The following is a 13,847-nucleotide window of genomic DNA, read 5'->3' on the forward strand; positions in this document are numbered from 1 at the left end:
TTTGTTTTGGAATTCTTTCCTCTTTCTGGCCAGTGATGAGGCTGGCATGGATACACAGCCTTGCAGCTCTGATGGCACTGGATTTCAGGCATGTGAATCCTACAGCCTTTCTCCACCAGACTGGTATCCCCGACACAAGCTTCCTTAGTGTATTTTTAGGTGGCAGCCCTTGTGACTGTGTATGCTGTAAAGCTGGGGGAAGAGGTGTTTAGTCCCTTAGCTGCCTCCTTCCAAAGCCAGTGTGAGGGCAATGCCAGGCCAAACAGACTCTGGTGATGAAACACACTGTCACTGATGCTCACTGCTGCAGCCTGTGCTGTGGCCTGTGAACCTTTTGCTTTCAAGCAAGAGCAGTAATACCTCTTCCAGCCTACTGGCAGATGGGGAATTGCTGGTAATGACTGTGTGTGGCCAGGTGATACGTTTGCTTTATTCCCTGGGTGAAGATCATGGGGGTGATGCAGAGTGAACCTGGTGCTGGAGGGAAACATTTCCTACTAGCATGGAGGGTGAGATCATCCCCCAGAGTTCATGTAGGTTAGATTTCAAAGATGTACAGTACAGACTGTTCATGTGCACAGCTGCAGAATAACTAAAATCTGTGTAACCTCTGACTGTTGGTAGTGCTCAGGTGAATCCTGGAAGTTAGTTTCAAGTGGGAGGTTACTTGTGGCTACTTGTTTCAGCTGGAATTGCAGTTGGAGAGGAGGCAAGGTCTTAAGGAGGGTACTTTGCCCTTCTTGTCTAGGTCATGGTCAATGGCTTTATATCTGTGAGGTTTCATGACTTGCAGTAGATTAATTTACAGCCCAGGTATTCTCCTTCTGCCCCAGAAGAGATCCTGGTGTTTTATTGTTGACCAGAATTTTTCTCGCTCATCCTGCAAATTGCTGTAGGGCAGAATGGCTTGGTTGAGAACACAGTGCCTGGTTACATAGCAACTTCATTGTGATTTTAGGTTTGCAAGCGGAAGGATTCACTGCTCTACTTCAACAGGACAGGGTTATCTCTGACAGGCAGGATGCCAGCTGTTTTCAGTTACACATGAATCAGTGGAGAACCTTTGGCTGCAATGACGAGTTGTTTAGCTTCTGCCTGAACACTTGCTAAACAGTAAAGAAACATGCACTGGTTATCTGACATTAGATCAAGATTGCAGTTTATTAATCTCAATTTAAGTGTGTGCTTTATTCCCATATTTGCTATCATGCAATATTTGTGAGAGCTGTTGAGAAGTCTTGGCTGACTGTTGAAACATCTGGTGGTAAAAGTTACCCAAGGTATAGAATAGGTGAAATACTTGTGTCAAATGAAATTTGTCTGTTACAGCTCCAGGCTCCTTAAATGGTTTATTTTGGTCTATGAGCTTTAGGTTTTTGCTCACAATTGGTTATTTACCCATCCAGCCTGAAGAAGGATCCTGTCTTTTGAGCACTCCGAGGAGAGTAGAAAGAGTGGAGCTTATACTTATAAATGGTGAGTGGCAGCTTCCAGGAAGAGTCGAAGAGGCAAGAGAGAGGGAGATCTGCCACCTTTGGTTTGTACACAAAGGCTGGGAAGATGTGCTTTCAAGTACTAATGGTGGTGTGTGATTAGTACTTAAGCTGTGATTTTTGACTTAATGTAGAGTTCGAATGTGTAAGGTCAAGGCTGCACCATAATGCTTGTAGCTGAAACGGCTTTTGGGTAATGCTGTTCAGATTGCCTTGCAAGTCAGGATCCTGGTGCCGGACTTCTGAGCATCTTTGTAGTTTATCTAGAGGTGAAGTAGATAAAAGCACTTTTATGTTTGGGCTAACAATATGATCTTGTTTAGATGGGAATTTAGTAACTTTTTCTTTTTTGTTCCAGATTGGAACAAAGACATCACAAATATTATTTTGTAATCCAAGTAAGAATGGAAGGAGTAATGTAGCAAGCAGACATCTCTGTCCTCGTAACTCCACTATGGATTCTCAGATACTTAGAGCAAATTCTAGGCTTTGCTTCAGGTGTAGGAATTTTTAAGATCTAGCTTCAGACTCTGACAGGAAGACTCAATCCAGACACACTATTTCTTTAAATCTACCAAATAAAGTACTCATTGTGGAATTCTTCCAAATCCAGTGTCTTTTACAAGTAGTATTTAGATTTTTATTGTATGCTTTTGATGACTGATTCCTGGAATGATGTTCAGAACACATGGAAGCCTGTGTCTGTCTAGGGGACACCTAGTTTTAAGCCTGTGCTGCTGATGTCTCTGTGTGACTTCTGTGTCTCTGAAGAGGAGCATGGAATGAAACAGGTTTGCTTTCACATGTGGCATCTTTAAGATTAAGCTTCTGGGTGCAGAAATGTGTCTGTACCTAAAATAAAAAACTATGGGAAACTATGTTGAAAAAATAAGTCTTAGCTCAGTTGTTTGACTAACAAGCTTAGGAGTGCAGCAGAGATTGTCAGTGTCAGTGACTGTCATTGTCAGTGAAACCACTAGTCTGCGTCAGAAAAGACTGAAAGACATCTTTGGCAGCTAGGTTAGATCATTTGCTCACGTAGATGTTTTTCCCCCAAGTTCTGGTGTTGTTTTTAAGTCCTCTTTCCTTCCAGTGTTTTTTTGTTACCACATTGGGTTTTGTTTTTTGTTTTGTTTTGTTTTTCCCTGTATAAATATCTAGCTAGTCTTTAGCTTCTTCAGTTTCAAATTTGCCGTTATTCTTCAGTGTTATTGAATATTTTCTTATTCTTGTATTTCATACTGAAAGGAAAAAAAGATTTTCCATTGTGTCTTCTAAGTACTGCTCATTATATCAAATATCTTTGTAATATGTTCTTTGTAAGTAATACTATTATTTTCAAACTCCAAGTAATGATTTTCTCTGCATTTCCTATAATATTTTTTTTCCTTTTTACTTCTATTTTAGTGTTTAATATGTTTCTTAGCAGGCAGGGAAAATACCAAATTTACTTTTTATGGAAGTAAATTATTGATTTATGGTATTGATGTTACAATAATTTCTGCATTATACTTCGTTCTATTTTTATGAATACTAAGCATTTTATATGCATTTTGATATATCATCACATAGCTATCTACAATGTGCCAGCTTTCACTTTGAGACTTGATGAAGTTGATTTAGATTCCAGTAATGAGGTTAGTTTCTGTTTCTCCTTCAGTCTGCCTGTTTAATTTAAACAAATTTTCCATTAGTTTATCAAGGGTGCTACTTATTTGAAATACCTAAAAGTGGTCATGAGCTTGATCTTCTCCAGTCTTTCAGCCTACCCTTGCTTTTTGAAGTGCAGTTACACCTCAGTTAAGTATTGCATAACAGGTCAATTACTTCAATATTAAGGTCACTGTAAATTCTGGAACACACAATATTTGAGCCTCAAACTTACTTTCTTTCTTTGATTTTGTTCCAGCAAAGTAGTAAGTACTACATGGCACACTATGCCAAACAATACTAATGTAGTTATTTTAAAGTAAGTTTGTTGGCACTAAAACACGGAAGTAAAATTCAAATAAACATGACTGCAGTTGGAACGAAACCCACTTGTCTCTTTTATTGGAGGTAATGTTTGGCAGGTAGGTCTGGATCCCAGAAGTAGTTCTGTGCTGTAATCAAGCATACATGTGGAAAAAATTAAAGGAACACTTGGTAAATGTTTGGTATCATTGTGTAGAGGCCTCCTTTTTGGTCCTTATCAGATTTTTCTCTTCCCTCTTTCTTCCTATTACACCACACTTTCCCTCCTGTTTCCAGATCACTAAACTCATGTGATGTTTTCCAGTGAAGTGTTCCGCTTCTGTGAAGATCATCTTAAATTCAGTTTTAAATTCAGTTTTTGTCTGCCTGTTGTCATTTCACTTATCCCCATCTTTAAATGCTGTGTAATGCTGTTCACCCATTTAAAAACTCTAGTTTTCACCACATTTTAAAATTTAAATGGCTTTTCCATTTAAATTGAAATTTCAGAGCAATAATGCTTCAGTTGTGTTAGAGCTAGAAGCAGGAGACAAAAAGAAAGCTCTGTTCTGAATATTCCCACACATCTTTCCCTCAAATGCTACAGCTGTTGCATCCCTTCATAAATTTTTAATCAGAGGATTTCAGTACTTAATTACAAAAAAAAACCCAAAAACCTCGCATCATTCCTTTGCTGTCAGCCAGTATTTTTCTTATTATGTGGATAAGTTAGGCATTAAGGGACTAAGTGATTTTTGCCAAATGGCATGGCGAGCCACTGGCAGCCTCTAAGACTCCTGGTTTATAAGCCTGTAATCTGCTGATTTGACATGAACATTCTTTTCAGCTGGCAAATCAAATGGAAACACCCTAAATCCTGGTTGGGACTGAGAAGAGTTATTCTGAGATGAGAATTACTGCATAAATGTGTTAATGCTATGATTATCATTGTCAAGGAGTTACCAAATAAAAAATGAGTGAATATACAGAATAGAAATGTGAGTGCTTTAGGGATGTGCACACAAGATGACTCAGGAGACCCAACCACTGCAGTGTAGGAAAATGACTTACATGGCCCTCAAAAGCTGTGGCAGTGGGGGTGAAAGCTAACAGTACTTATCCTAACGTCCCCGATTACGTGGGAGGGAAAGGTGTCTTGCGCAGGCCTGGTAGAGTTTTCCTCTCATATGCACACAACTGTTTTGGCTGTTACTTGTGTGGTTTTTGTGAGATGTGGGTTTTGGAATTAATGCTCCATACTAGACATAAGAGAGATCCTGCTTATAGAAGCTGCTTTTCCGAGTCTGTTTGTAAAAATTCAGCTGATACCGCAACATCATTTGTGCTTGAATTGCCTTTCCAAGCTTTTTCTTTACATCCAAGAGAGGTATAAAAAATTCTGCAAACTGATGTGCCCAGAAGCTTGTTTGTTTTTCCAGACACATCAGTTGGGCTAATAAAAGAAAAGTTACTTCTTTGGGCAAGCTGTGCTCCCTTGTATTATCCTGGCATGTTTATAGGCAGAAATTGGTGCCATAAGCAATGACCTGTGGTATCTACATGTTATTCTGTGTCCACGTGTATGTTGCATTTCTTGTATAAACTGGCCTGTGATTCCCCAAGTTGTAGGCGGTCAATTATTGGCCCAAGCCCTTATTCTGTAGCCTGTGATTGTTTGCTTTTTTTCCCCCTGCTGTTTCATCTCCATTTGAAATGTTGTTATCATGTTTCACTAATAAACTACCCTTTTTTTACACCTTGACAAATAGTTAGGCAATGTAAAACATTGCTGTTAAAACACTATAGAAACTATTGTGTTATTTGAACAAGAAGCTAAACATTTTACTGACATCAGATTTAGTTTTAAATTTAAGATACGTTTAAGGTAGAAGGAAAAGCTCCCATTCTTTCAAGTCAGACTTTAAATGCTACTTAGAATAGTGCCAGAGTTTTGTCCCATTTTCTAATAACTGAGATGTTGGTTATAAACTTGTGACAAACCAAATGAAACTGATTCAGTCTTTTTCCAAAACTGAGAGACAAAGCAAGAGTAAATAGTATGTCATGGGGTAGAGCTAAATGTTAAATTCAACATTTTAATATTTTACAGTGCAACTAGCACACATAATGAAATAATTTAAAAATCTGTTTTGTTTAATGTTTTGCTTAAACGAAGCATGTCTTTTTGTGAGGGCACTCTACACCTACTTTATTCCAGGAGCAGTAGTGTAGGTAGATAATAATTTAAGTCTACTTGGCATTAGTCATGCCACTGGGCTATACGGTGGCTACTCACATGTCTTCCTGCTTTCCAATTGTATTCTTCTCTCCTGAAGAAGGTGTGCCCAAATAAACTTTCACATAACTTACCATTGTACTGTGTATCAAAAGAAATCTGGCTTTTGATATTTCTTTAATTTAAGCTGTAGTAAAATACTACAGGAATGCATGTGCATAATTTTATTTCTATATTCAGTAGCTTAAATAATGCAGTTTAAGATCCCATCTCCTAATCTTCCCTCCTGCTTTCCCATGGCTGAGAGCGTAGCATGATAGAATTTGATTTTTTAGCAGTGGAAAACTCAATGTGATTTTCCACACTACTGTGATGTGCAGTGCAATCTGATGTTGCTTATAAAACAGTTGTATGCAGTGTGTATTTAACTGGAATATTTAAAAGATTTGTCATTAAGCTCAAGGTCATGGATCTCATGTATTTTCAAGGAAATTGTTGTCATGGGCTAAAATCATGTTTCACCTGCAGTCCGGCTCTTCATTACCTGATAGGAGGGATTTGCGGCATTGGCAATAAGTTGTGCTGGCTCTGGCTGCCTGCCAAAGCAGAGCTGCTGTTTAAGGCAGCAGGTCTTGCTGCCTTTCGCCAGCCTGAAAGGCACGGGGCTTTCAAGAAGAATGCAGTGCAGGATTTTGTGTCGAGTCAAAACCGGCAGGCTGTCCTTGCTTTACTGAAACAATTGCGTGTTTATGATTTTGTAGTATGTGATGTCATGAGGGTGTTGGCTTTCAGGAATTTCACTACTGAGGAAGCAGTTTGAAATGCAGGCAGAATCTTCAAGACCTTCGAATATGCGCTTGGTTTCTTTTTAGTTAGCTTTGAACAGACGTACAGATGGATACATACACATATTTTTTTGGTAAGGAATTAACATATGGAATATAGAAGCAATTTAAGTGGATACAATACCTGAAGGCAATGTCGAGTCAGTCTGGATTTTCAAACTCTCTACCTCTACCGGGATATCCATTCTACCAGGTGTCATGCAGGTATATCATGTTTTAAGTTTTATCTTTTAGTGCACTTTCATATAGAGCTGCAGCATGATGCTTGTGTTAACAGATTTTTTGTTTCCATTTCTTTGTTCTCTGAAAAAAATTATGAAATCAGAGAATTTAGAAGCTGAAAAACATAAATACAGTTTTAGAATGCTTTGTGTCTGACTTTATAATTAGGTTTGCATTTATTTAAAGCAGATATCTTTATTTCTAAACATACTAAATATATTGAGAGTTTTTCCAACTGGAAAAATGAAGGTGTAACCCTGGAGATTTTTAAAGTGAGTTATGTATTCAGATATATTCAGTTATTAGGAACCAGGTATCTACAGTGCTGAGAAGTGGAAATTATACAGGTTTCTAGAAACATGACTAAATTTTACGTCTTTTCATGCAGAATTGCATAAGGCAAAAACAAGAGTACTTACTGTCATTATGCTTTTAAGATAATTTATAAAAAATGTGCATGTGTGGAAAGATGATAAATGCTAGCGTTGTGATAAAGCTTAATCATACAAGCTTCTCATTGTTTTGTCCTTTTGACTCAACAGTCCAGTTTTATTAAAAATCCCTCCTTCTGAGAGTGCTGTGTAACAGTTTTCTAGTGAATGGGTTGGATTCTAACCATGAAATTACTGTTCCTGTTCTGGAAGACTGTAATATTGCGTAATAATTAGACGGAATGTGTTACAAAATTCTTTGGCTGAAAGATCTTAGGTTTCTGGCACACCTTAATAAAGGAATGTAATCTCTGTTTATTGTGTCTAAAGCTGAAGTCCCTGCCTCTCATGCTGCAACAATAACAGAGGGAGGGGAAAATTGGAGTTGGAACAGGAGTTTTGTGATATTACTCATGTTTCTGTAACATGTTTGAAGAGCAGGATAAGAGAATAAGTTGTTAATTAACACGTTCATATCCAGAGAATGAATGTGACAAAGAACATTTGTAAACTGCAGCACACACAGTGGTATGGGTTAGTTTTGTAAGGCTGCAGCTATAGTCATTTGTGAATAGAAACAAAAATGGTTCTACAGAGTTCCTTTGAGCACTTTTCTGTGTGTTTCTTGAAAGAAATTCCTGCACTTACTTGCATATTTGTATCTCTGTTGCACCACCAGGCTTTCTGGTCAAAGGTACCATAGGGTTATAGAAACCAGAGTTAGCCATTTAGAGGTCAATCACAGTGATTGCTCATGGCTGTTGTCCTTTGGCGTAACTTTGAAGGATGCTGATGTCTAGTAGCCTTTCTTTTTTCTGGTGTTGTGTTTTTTTGTGTGTTGTTTTTTTTTTTTTTTTTTTTTTTGTGGGGGGAGGCGGATGATAGTCCTGAATAAGCTGGAAATTTAAGACAGCAGAAATTCAGTAAAAAGCAGCTGATGTACAAGCCTTCTCAAAAGTATGTTACATGCTTAGTCAAACACACACCTTTCCACTCGTATTCCTTAAGACCAAAATGACCAGAGCCTGCCACCCAACTCTTTGGTTTGCACAGTGGCCTTCTGGACAGAAGGAAGGTCTCATGAGTGAGTACCAAATCCTCACCTTTCTGTTGTGAAAACAGATAGATTGAAGTTTCTGAACTCTTGGATCCCTGTTGTTTAACTGCATTTTGTGTTTTAATCCTTTCCTCTCCGTTTATTACATGTTTTCAAATAGTTATTCTGCATTTCAGTGAAGCCTGTGTTTAATAATTTTCAGATCAGATAATGAGTTTCTGTGATACAGAACTGAGAGTATTAAATTCTGGTTTAGGTATGCAGAATTCGGTAGCCTTCTTTTCTTCACTAAGTCATCCTGACTTTGCAACTTTGTTTCTGTTCTGGTACCTATGAAGAGAAATTTTTTACATTGTGTACAACTATTGATAACTTGGCAGCTCCAGCTATGTGAATTCAGCATTCCTGCAGTCATTTCAGAGCTCACCTTCAGTGTAGAATTTTCTTTCAGAATTGTAACATATGTCAGTTTCTGTCTGGGTAGTAATAAAGTTTACAGAGGCAGAACTGAATTAGAAGTTTTATTCCACTCTAGTTGTCATATTCTGGTGATTGATTATTTTTGAGTGAAATAAATAGGCAGTGAGACTACTGTTTATCATAATTGGTTTGTGATCTCTATGGAATGGGAAGCTAAGTTTGTATGTTGGCAGAGGCATTAATCTAATGTGTCTTGCAACTGGGATGGCATAAAGGTCTTGAACAGAGTTCTGGAAAAGGTCTTTCTTCAGGAAACTTTGCCTTTTGTGTAGATAAGATGAACTTTCTAGAGATCAGAATTATCATTGAAACTGCATGGTGTTTGGAGTGGATTGTATTTTCTTGTGTGCATAAGGAGTAAGAGGTTTGGTATGATATTTTTGTGGAAATGTAGTAGGAAGTATTGATGATAGCCTGGTCTGGAGGAGCGTGCAGTGTCTTGTGCATTTCTGGCTTTCTAAAGATTGCTGGGGACATTGTTTATACTTTATCTTGGAGATGACCAAGAGACAGTCTCCAAAACTAGTTCACTCAAGGTGGCATGGTCTCTTGGCTGGCTGTGAATTATGGAATTGCATAAATCAGGAGTTTTGTTTGGGGACCTTGAGCCATACTGTAACTCATTTTTGGTGTCCATGCAATGCAGAATTGGAGTTTCATGGAAGCTTTTCCATATTTGGACAAAATTTACAAATTAAGAGAATTTATGTTGAGATAGATAACAAATCTCTTGTTTCTTTCATGGCACAACATAGGAGATCTGATCTAGATATTGTTTGTAGAAAATACTCCATGTAATTGAAAAACACTTCCTTAAGTAATTTATCATCTTTGCTTTTTACAGATTTGGTATTTGACATAGAAGTTGCAAGAAAATATTACCATCTATGGTTCCTGTAGTAGCAGCAAATGTTAGCGGTTAAACCTTGCATGGTAGCCAAAGCATGCAAGTAAACCTGTTGTGTGCCATCTTACAGAGGCTAGAATGGCATTAGCGAGGTAGCTTGCATTTTTTCACCTGCTTAATGTTGCAATGTTACTTTTCCTTCATATATCATGTAGTGTAGAAGGAAGTCTGATCAAAAGTCTTTGAAAATATGCTAATAATGCTTTGATTTTCATAAGCTTAATCGGTAGAGATTAAGAACAAAGGTGCTCATGTCTTTTTCCCAGTTACCCTGGTATGGCAAAAGACTTTTTTTCTAAGAATGTTTGCTATTTCTCACTGCTTTATTTTGCTAGAGGGAGATGGTAGCCTTATGAATTTTCCTTTGGCAAAGAGAAAATGAAGAGATCTAGTGTCCTAGTCATGTTTGACAAGAGAAGCCAGAGCTTTCAGCTCCACTGGGATATTAGCAGATTGTAGCCATTTTAGCAAACAGTTATTGCTTTTGTTTGCCTCAAAAACACAATTCAAAACTGTTTTTAAGTAGGAGGACTTTTTTTTGAGTAGGAGGAATTACACCTCTTTCCTCACACGGAAACATGAGATAATGCAAAACCCAACCCTGTCTCGGCTACGGAGCCATTGCTGGTGTTTCTGTAATGTAGATGGAGTTCTGCCGGTGGACTGTGGTACTCTTCATAAGGGGATTCCTCTTTAGGAAGAATCATATTGTTTCTGACACAGATTCATAGGGGTCAGGGCATGGATGTTCTGCATAGTTGAAAGATCTGATGATATTCAGTAGTTACATTCAAAGTAGCAAAACAGTGTTTAGGGTCTGTCAGGGCTGTCATAGTCGTTTGGCCTAACTGGTATCAGAACCTCCTGCAGCCCTTTATAATACTGGAGTTTCATCTTCTGGGGATGTTGATGGAAACCATGTTCGCAACAAAAGGCTGCGGTTCAGATCAAGACTCCATTGGTATCACGCATGCTATTATACTTTCTCTGTCTGCTAAAAAAGAAAAGAAAAAAAAAAAAGGCTATCCACTGGGGGAGAGTGAAAAACTTGTAATATTGTGAATTCAAGATGAGTCAATTGCATACATGCAGTTGATTCCAAATGCAGTAATGCATATCCCATCCAGTCCTAGAAGTAGCATAAGTAAGCTATTATAATCGAAACTAAGCGACAACCTGTGTTCGGAGACAGCAAGTCTTTTAAAGAAGCGAAACGATTACTGAGGGTTTTTTTTGTAGCATAATCTGACAAGTTCAGTTAAATGAAAATCCTCTAGAAATAATGAGATCAGGCAAATAGGAATCAAGAATAACAGAAACCATACTAAAATATTTGCTTGTTTGGTAGTGTTAACCAAAGTCCTGTGTTGCTGTTCTGAATTTATGTTGCTGTTCTGAATACTCAGCAGTATGCATGTATGGCAGGAACTTACAGTTGGATTTTTCTTGGAATAACTAAATCAGTTGAACAGAACTTCCTGTATATTTTGTTCTTCATTGGTTGAGAGCTGTTCCTTTTCTCCTGTAGGGAGGAGAAGGAGTAGGACAGAGTTTTTGACAAAATTGGCAAAATATATGCAAGAACCTGGTATGCTAAATTCGAGCTGGCCCATAGAATTTGATTTTTATATATGTTGACAATAAAATATAACTTTCATGTTAAGAAAGGGAGATCAGTCTCTGCTTCTTAGATGGATAATTCCTGTTTCAAGACTTGGGAAGAACTAGTGAAGAAAGCTGGAGCTGCTATCACTAGCTCCTTTATGTCTAAAAAGGAATATATTAAATTCAGATTTCAGTAAGAGAGGGAATGATTAAAATCTGAAGATGACAATTTTATATATTTTATCCTCTGCAATATTTAAAATGTGGGCAGGCTATTTTTATATTAAAATGGTTTAAACATGATACGATTGCTTTATAGGCAAATGTAAAGTTTGCTTTTAAGCACAAAACATTTTTTCTTTCCTTCTTTTTTTTTTTTTTTATTTTTTCCCAAGGGGCCTCATGATTAGAATGTCAGCAGTTATTTGGGCTTGACAGAACAAACAACGCATTAAAAAGCTTCCCATAATAAAAAGTAACTCATTAAGCAAGATTGAACTTGAAAAAAGAGTTTTGCTTGCAGGGCATAAATCTTAAGCACTGGCTGCTCTCTGAGAAGACAAAATGATAGAAAAACTGTTAAAAAAGAGGCAGGTCGCAAGATCACCATCTCTAAATTTTATCCAGAAGACACAAGCACAAAACTGTGAGTGAGAAATGTTGGTTAAGGTGTGGGCTGGTGTTGCAGTTCCCTCCCGATTTTCCTCAGTTGCTTCCTTGGAAGAGTGAAGCTGGGTAAGAAGGCTTTTCTTCAACATGCCTCTGGTATGGGAAGTCTCTTCTCTCTTCCGTATCGCCTACCTCTCACCTTCCCCCCAGTATCCCTTTTTGCCTCACTCTGTTTACTTCCCCCTCCCCCCCCTTTTTTTTAATCTCCCCTGTTTTGTCATATCAGAACTAGAAATGGAAAGCGTCAGTGCTGTGCAAGTGATCGGTAGATCGACACAATCCCACACGTGGCTCCCTTGTGATCTGCAGGGCCAGCCGTGAAATTGCATGTGCGTTGATGCTGTCCCAGTGTTAAACTCAGACCTTGTGAAACTGTTGGCAGGGGTATGTTCCTAGTTTCACCTGTGTTGAGTTATGTTGGGTATTCCCTTTCTTTAGGCATGTGTGTCACTTCTGGCTTGCTTAATGCAGGATACCTTCTGGCTCCTGAGGTCTCTTTCCACATTCCTAGCGGAGCTCGGGTTACGCTTGCCAGTAAGGGTGTGATCAGATGAATGTGTGGCAGATTGCAACAATTCACTATAAATCATTCTGTCATAAAAGAGGAAACTCTGAGGGAAAATGTGAACATTATGATAATGTTATCTATTAAGTGTCCTTAAAAGGAGACAGAAGTATAAACTGCACATGGTGCAAAGTAGGAGCTCTAATGTGGATTACTTTTCTCATGAATTCTGACTGAAACTTTGAATATTTCTTTTTGTTTGTTTTGTGATATCTGGTATTTCAGGTTCTTACACACAGAAATTTAATTGTAGTTCTTCTGATGACATTGATATTTAGCCAGCAGAACCAGTTACAACAAGTTCTGTGTTACTTTTTTCTGAATAGTTATTTTCTAACATACTCTTCATTATTAAAAAAGGAAAATGTCTAGTGTAACTAGAGATGCAGTGTAAAATCTTCGGTATTTTCATTATTCTGAGGATTTCAGAGTGGAAGAGCAGTTTGTTTATTTTTAGAACATTGTTCATTATTTCTGTTGTTTTAGAGGAATTTGTGCATGTGTGTGTTACGAAACAAAATTGCTGTTCATGTAAATACACACTGAGTTTTCCTGAATGATGATGGTTGCTCAGATCTCTGTTCAGTTCTTTCTGTTGCCGTTTCTGTCTCAGCAGTTGACTAATCTACGTATGGAATTATCAGAGTTCTTAGTTCAGTAGTGTGCTTCCCAAGATTTACACTGTAATTGCTTCTCTTAGAGTTGAAGCTGCCTGGATACCTCTTGGATCCTTTTAAAATCCTTACAGGGATGTGTCTGGAGGCTTTCTGAGATTTACTCTGTGTGTTTGGGGGTCCAGGTTATGCAGCAAATTGTACGTCAAAGAACCATCCTGTAACACTGAAACCAAAGAAGTGGTAAAGGCTCCATCCCTGGCAGTGTTCAAGGCCAGGTTGGACAGAGCCTTGGGCGTCATGGGCCTAATGTGAGGCATCCGTGCCCGTGGCAGGGGGGTTGAAACTAGGTGATCTTAAGGTCCTTTCCAACTCAAACCATTCTGTGATTCTATGATTCTTAATATGTTGGGTTTGAAATTAAATATGAAAATGAACTTTGTTTAACTAACTCTTAGAAAAGACCCTAGAGAGAAATACCGTTCTTTCTAGTATATGTAAAGGAAACATTGACTTGTGATAAATCCTGCAGGTTAAAGGATGGTCCTAAAAATGGTCCTGGTTTGCACAGCATTTAGTTGATAATATGAAAATGTAAACTGGGAATTTGTTACAATTTGGTTTGGAGAAAAATGTTCAAGTGCTGGCAGGAAACTTGAAAAACATAAATTTGCAAGTTTCTTCTTTATGCAAATTCAAAACTTATTAAATCAGAAATGAGGGCATTGCAGAAGCTTAAAAGTTATTTTCAGAACAGTTAACTATAGGGA

General features: G+C 38.0%; 1 protein-coding gene across 2 annotated transcripts in view; it reads left to right on the plus strand.

Annotated features, from left to right (window-relative positions):
- Window positions 1–13,847, plus strand: part of PLEKHA7 (pleckstrin homology domain containing A7) — a 154,933-nt gene that overhangs the window by 40,417 nt on the left and 100,669 nt on the right. The window lies entirely within an intron of this gene.

This window comes from Strigops habroptila, chromosome 4 (genome assembly GCF_004027225.2).
Source record: "Strigops habroptila isolate Jane chromosome 4, bStrHab1.2.pri, whole genome shotgun sequence".
In the NCBI taxonomy this organism is placed as follows: domain Eukaryota; kingdom Metazoa; phylum Chordata; class Aves; order Psittaciformes; family Psittacidae; genus Strigops; species Strigops habroptila.